Source organism: Lathyrus oleraceus, chromosome 7 (genome assembly GCF_024323335.1).
Source record: "Lathyrus oleraceus cultivar Zhongwan6 chromosome 7, CAAS_Psat_ZW6_1.0, whole genome shotgun sequence".
NCBI lineage: Eukaryota > Viridiplantae > Streptophyta > Magnoliopsida > Fabales > Fabaceae > Lathyrus > Lathyrus oleraceus.
Window position 1 is genome coordinate 106,504,467 of NC_066585.1, and position 7,143 is coordinate 106,511,609.

Genomic DNA, 7,143 nt, shown 5'->3' on the forward strand with positions numbered 1-7,143 from the left:
TTCTACTTTTAATGTAACAAGTGGAGGCATATATGACAGAAAATTGAAGAGGGAGGCCATCATTATTAATAAATAAAGTCACTCATTGGTCATCCACACTAACAACAGTAGGAGAAAAGTTTATGGAACAAAGGCACCTGAGGTTGGGGGACAATTGATCTCTATTGTTAATAGCAAAAAACTTGAGAGAGAGCTTGTTGAGCCAGGTTTTGGAGAAATCTTCAGCATCCATCCAAGTTTCAGTAAGAAATATAAAAATAAGCTTATGTTTAAGAATAATTCTTTTGAGGACTAACTTTGTAGGGGAGTTAGCCAAACCTCTAGCATTCCAATAAAGATAAATCATTAGGAAGATTTGAAAAAAAAACGACCATTGACCTTGTGGTATAGGGAATCTTAGAACTTACAGTTTTGGCCTTTATCAGGTCTTTTTTTCTTGATCTAGGCACCATTGGCTGAAAGTCTTGATCATCCACCTCCAAATCCTCAATCTCAGTCATAGCAACCCAAGAATTGTGTAGGAAGATGGTGTTATCAATATTCTATGAAGGGGCAACAAGCTCACCATCAAAAGGTTGTGTGACATCCATAAAATCTAGATCATATATGCTATCATCATTGTCAAGCCCTTCTCCAATGGGTTGATAAAGGGGGATATCAACAACATGAGAGATTTCTACATCCTAAGAGACAGGATTAGCAATCACCAAGACATGAATGTTTTCCTAAGGTTCCACAAATAATTCATCAGAATTTTCGGTAGCAGTGGTATCAACATTAACACTCTCTTTGGAAAGAAGGGATTTATTCCCTTTGGTGCTAACGTCAACTACATTGACAACAGGGATGCCCTCCTTGTTTTTATAACTATTGAAAATGTATCAAGTGTGAGTAATGTGGATAATAGTCCCACATTGATTGGTAATGTGGAGACTTGAGCATTTATAAGTGAGAGAACTCACTCACCTATCACCTTAAAATTTTGGGTGAATATGTGGTTTGTCTCACAAAGATGTTGCACTAAAAAGAAGAAGTCTCACAATATTCGATGCTCGTCGGAATGATGAATAAGAAACGTTTTGTTGAAGAGTGTCAACGGCGTCTTGAACTATCACATCTTCTCAAACAGATTGGTTGTGTTTTTGAACTGTGGTATCCTCCCCATTGGTTGGGAATTTCTTCCAATAGGAATTGTCATAACCAATGACCTTGCATTTGTCATAAAAATCTAGTATGTTTTCATATTCCAATTTCAACAAAAAAAAACCTTTTCTTTCAACTAAGAGTTTGTATCTCAGCTTATTCAACAAGTTAATATCAATAAGAACCCTAGAAAAATGACCAAAGTTTCTATCAAAGACATACTTGTTTCTGGTCGAATCAGTATATATAGGGGTGCCAACACTGCTTGCAATAGCAAACAAAATTTTAGGACACCAATACTCTTGCGCCAGACCAAAAATATGAAGCCAAACCTGGGCCGAAGTTTGATGTTGGATGTTACGATCGAAATCACAAGTCCACGCAAAATGCTTGAGAAAACCATGATTCAGATTCCATGAACCAGAGGAGCGAACCTTTTGCAGATCTTAAAAGGAAAACTCATAAAAGTCTTTCCCTAAAGAAGTGACACCCCATTTTTGAGGTCCTTCCACGTACTTAGAAGTTTGTCACGCAAGGCATTGACTTTCAAAAGAGGTGGCCCTTTAGGGCAAATGACTCTACCGTGAAGGTTGTACTTACAGGAATCAATACCAGCTTGGTACCCATCTTCAGGAATGGTGATGGAGATACAGTCCCCATTAACCACAGTTTGAGAGAGCTGACTAACTGGAATGTTATAAACCATCTCAAGAGCTTGAGAAAAATACTTCTTCTGAATGAAGGAGGAAGATTTTAGAGCGTTAGAATGAGAAGAATTAAGTCAAGACCAAGGAATGGAGAAAGCCATGAGATCCAGACGAAAAGATATGACGGAGAAGACAGAGGAGTTAGGTTGCAACAGTAACAAAAGGAAGGTTTGCTACAGTGAAAAAATTGCCCATCTTCAAATATATAAAAATAATGAGTCTCAGGTTTGAACTGTGAATATTCTTAGAGACATTCAATCTCCATAAAATTCTTAGAGGTAAGACTTAGCGGTATATGAGCAAAAACTGATTTTACATGACTATAAATGGCCACACTAATAGTGCTTGAATAAACAAGGTTGGGAAAGGAGAGAGAGCCATAATCTACTATATGGGTTGATGGTTGTTGATTCTGCGGTGTTTCAAAATGAAGGCTTGAAGTTGCATACTACTTCTTATACAAAAGATGATGATGTTTCTCAAGATTAACCAAGTAGATTTCATGATGAAGAATTTTGAGAAGATGGAGAAAACGAGTTTAGAAAAGTTTAAAGGTTGAAAGTGTAAGGTGATGTGAGTTGTGTGTAAGTGAGTGGTGTGAATTTATAAGGAAAATAATAAAGAATTTAAAATACATAGAATTAATTAATACAAATACAGTAATGGTTATCATAAAAGAGCACATGAAAAAACGTGCACCAAATAAAACACAGTAAATCAAGGGTCACCATTATACTTTTCCAAAAACAATTATTATGAACACGAGACATATGAAATTATGAAGGAAAAAAACAAATTAAAATTAAATAATCATTCTTTTATAAAGTGAACATTTAAAATTTTCTCTATAAAACTAAAGTTATCTTAAGTTAAAGGTTTAATAAATTTGTCAACTCATAGATGATTTGTATCAAATTAATATTCAAATTTTTTTTTAAATATAGTCTCTAATAAAATGATATTTACTTTTAATATATTTGATTTTTATTATAAAATTAGATTTTTAGATAGGCAAATAATATCTTATGTCATTGGGGCACAAGTTAGGGAAGAATAAATGATTAAAGATTCCACCTACTTTATTTTGAAATATGTAATAATTAAATACATTAATTGTTACCGGTACTAAAGAAATATATAACAAAATTATCCTCACATTTGATATATCACCTAGACTTTTTATTTTCTCAAATATTTCACGCTTCCTGCATTATTTTTCTTTTTATAAAAAAAAATTGAAATCTTCTCAAGTATGACAATTTAAGAATTTTCCTTACTCGGGTATGACAGTTTAAGAATTTTCCTTACTCAGGTATGTCATATATCTTTTTATCTTTTTTTATGCTATTTTATGATTCCAATTTTTTTTAAATAACTTTCCATAGTCATGTGAATAACCTTTTTTGTTCTTTTTATTTTTGGAAGATAAATACAAAATGGAAAGAACAATATAATAGATTTGGATTTGAGTTTGAATATTGAAAATTCAGTCGAAGAAGTTTCTTCAAAAAATGGTTCTTCTGAAACTATTGTTGGTCGTAATATTATAGACGAAGTTGAAGAAATTGGAATTTATGAGAAAGAAAATATTGTGATTTCTAGTCAAAATATTGAGATAAATGGATTTTTACAAGAAAGTAGTGAAGGTCACACTTTTAAGGAGTCAAATATTGTTCCTTTTGTTGGTCAAATTTTTCTTAGTGAGAAAGAAACATTTATTTTTTATAAGAGATATGCATATCTACACGGGTTCTCAATTCGAAAAGGTAGATTCTTCAAATAAAATGGAATTGTGAGTAGGCATGATTTCTTTTGCCATAGTGAAGGTAGAACTTCCTTGAGAATCATAGAACCATGGAAAGAACAAAGAAATAGAGAATTAACTAGGTGTGAATGTAAAGCTCATTTGCGAATTTCTTTGCAAAAAACTCATGATATGTTTTCAAGTGAGTGGCGAGTTACAACATTTATTGTTGAACATAATCATACTTTGCTAACTCAATCAGAAGTGCGGTTCTTACCAGCTAACCAAATTATCTCAGATGATTATTCTGAACGAATTTTCTTGTTAAAGGAAGGTGGACTTTCAGTTAGACAGTTAATGCGTGTTATAGAGCTAGAAAAAAATGTGGAGCATGGTTATCTTCCATTTATTGAAAAGGATGTTCGGAATCTATTTTTGAAAGCCAAGAAAAAAGTTGAAATAACTGATGTTGCTGATCTTCTTAAGTATTGTGAGGATACAAAGAAGAGTTGCTCTAAATTTTATTATGCATATACACTTGACGAAGAAAGAAGGTTAGAGCATATATTTTGGTCTCATGCTTATTGTTTTGATTGGTACCAAGAATATAGCGATGTTGTTGTGTTTGATACTACATACAAGGTAAATTCTTATGAAATGCCATTTGGAATTTTTGTGTGTATGAATAGTCATGGAAATACTATACTTTTTGGATGTGCACTCTTACGAAATGAAAAAACTTCTGCATTTCGTTGGTTGATGAAGGTAACTTCTAAGCTTAATTTCATAATTTTTCTTATATCATTTGTTATTGTATCATTTTTTTTAATTACATAATTTTTTTGTAGACTTTTATATCTTTGATGAAGAAGCCACCAAAGACTATATTAACAGATCAAGATCCATGGATGAAAGAAGCAATTTCAAAAGAGTTGTCATCAACAAAACACAGTTTTTGCATATGGCACGTCACTTTCAAGTTTAGTTATTGGTTTAATGCTATCCTCTGAGATAAATATCCAAAATGGTGTTCTGATTTTTATGACTTGTATAAATTGGAGACACATGAAGAATTTGAACATCACTGGCCAAAAGTTGTTGTTAAGTATAACTTGCAATCAAATAAATATGTGAAAGGGTTGTATGAAATTAAAAGTTATTGGGCACTCGCTTATCTTCGTGACTATTTCTTTGGTGGAATGACAACCACAGGTAGATCAGAGAGTATTAATGCATTTATCAAAAGATTCATAAATTTCCATACAACTTTAAATGATTTTACAAAATAGGTATCTTCTGATTTCTAAAATATCATCATTGTTATAATCTTATACAATTATGTTTTAATTAATTTAAATTAATTTCAGATTGATTTAGCAATCAATAATATTAAGCAAAAAGAAGAGCATGATATAATGTTAGAAAAATGCAAAAGATTGAACATGAATCTGATATCACCTTTGCAAGAACAAGCTCATAGTCTTCTCACATATTTTGCTTTTCAAAAGTTTCAAGAGGAGTTTGAAAGGTCCGTCCAATATTCAATTCATCATCAAAACGGTAATGTGTTTGTGTTGCAGTATTATAAAGATACTAATAGTAGAAAACACATGGTCTTTTGGGATGGTAAAATAGCTACATGTAGTTGTAAGCACTTTGAGTTTTGGGGATATTATGTCGACACATTCTCAGTATTTTTCTTCATAAAGATTGTCATGAAATTCCTTCTAATTACTTGTCATCACGATGGCGATTTCAAGTATCACACGAGGATGAAGATGCAAATCCTTAATCAATCAATGTTGTGTTTAAGGATCAAATAATATGTTACAACAATGAAGCCCGTGCGAATGATATTGTTCAATACCCTCCGATTTCCAAAACAAAAGGTCGTCCTAAAAGAAGACGTCTTAAAGATGGAAAACAACTTTCACATACCATGAATACTTGTGGATTATGCAAAGACATAGGACATAATATTGCAACATGTCCTCTAAAAGAAAATATTCAATTTTCTGCCCACACTAAAAACAAGAAGCATAAAATATGTCAAGATGCAAATTTAAATCCAATTCTTCTACCCAAAATTTAGGTACTTATATTTATATATATATATATATATATATATATATATATATATATATATATATATATATATATATATATATATATATATATATATATATTTATTTTTTTATATTTTTAATTTGTAAAACTATATGTTTTTTTTTGTTTTTATTTTTATAACAGGAAGAAATTGATGATATATGTATGAAGACCATCAGAGTAATCTTAATATTTTTTTTATTTGAGTAATTTTAAAATAAAAAATGTATTTGAATGATATATTTGGAACTATAATTTATTTTGCTACATTATTGTATTTTTAAAGCATTTTAATTTTATATTAAAAAAACTTTCAGTATAACTCTTGCAGTAATATATTATTGTAATTTAAAGCAAATCAATTTTAAGTTAATTCAAATTGAAAAATAAAATAAAATAAAAGTTTGTCTTCCTTAATCTTTAATGATTCTAAACATTCTCATTAAATTTAAATTGAAAACATAAAAAACTGAATGTGAAAGGATAATTTCGTCCTAATCATTTTTAATAAATATAAATTTTAATATTTTAATTATTATAATTAATTCTTACATGTTTTAAAATAAAATAGATGAAATTAACTATCATTAATTACAACTTAACATGTGCCCTGGGGCGTATGATAGCAAGACCCTTTTAGATATACATAAGAATTATTATCACATAAGATCTTGTAGCCTAAGTTACGCTAGATTAGAAAGTTACTAAGAGTATTAAATTTATTGACTATTTATATAATTTTACAAGCTTATCCTTAGGAGAGATAAATAATCAATGTTTATATAAGAGTATTTATTATATATTGCAAAAATATATATAATATAATTAAGAATATGTTTGAAAAAAAAAACTAATACACTTTGAAAGTTGAAGAGGATCTTATAATTAGGGACGAGTGTAGTATATGATAATGTTATAGTCAATGTTTCATTCAGAGAAATGGAGTACTTAAATATGTAGTGGATATGTATTCAAATTCAACTATTAACAATGTTATTGTTAATTTTCTTTTGTTGGACCAAGAGATTAAGTTTACACCAATAAATTAAAAAAAAAAATCATTGATGTTTTTTCTTTAAATTATATCTCCAACAAATTTAGCATCACATAACCCTGCTAACTTGTAATCAATTAACTTCTTATTAAGCAAATCAATGTCAGTATTTCCTTTAAGATATCTAAGAATCCTCTTAGCAACTGCTAAGTGGGGTTCTCTTGAATCTTATTGAAATCAAACACACAAACGTACACTGAATAAAATATCAATTTTAAAGGAAAAGAGGTGTATAAGAGATCATATTATACCTTTTTACATCTTTGATATGCCTTTGAGTTTGTCTCATCTTTTCCAAGATTACAAGTATGATGCATAAGTGTTAGCATTGACTAATATTTTTCAATATTGAATTTCTTCAAGAGTTTTTCTATATACTTATTTTGATC

At 29.9% G+C, this 7,143-nt stretch overlaps 1 pseudogene; it reads left to right on the top strand.

The window, feature by feature from the left end:
* The first annotated feature begins 1,970 nt into the window (after positions 1 to 1,970).
* On the top strand, positions 1,971 to 5,686 carry LOC127102263 (protein FAR1-RELATED SEQUENCE 11-like; annotated as a pseudogene).
* Positions 5,687 to 7,143: the final 1,457 nt, after the last annotated feature.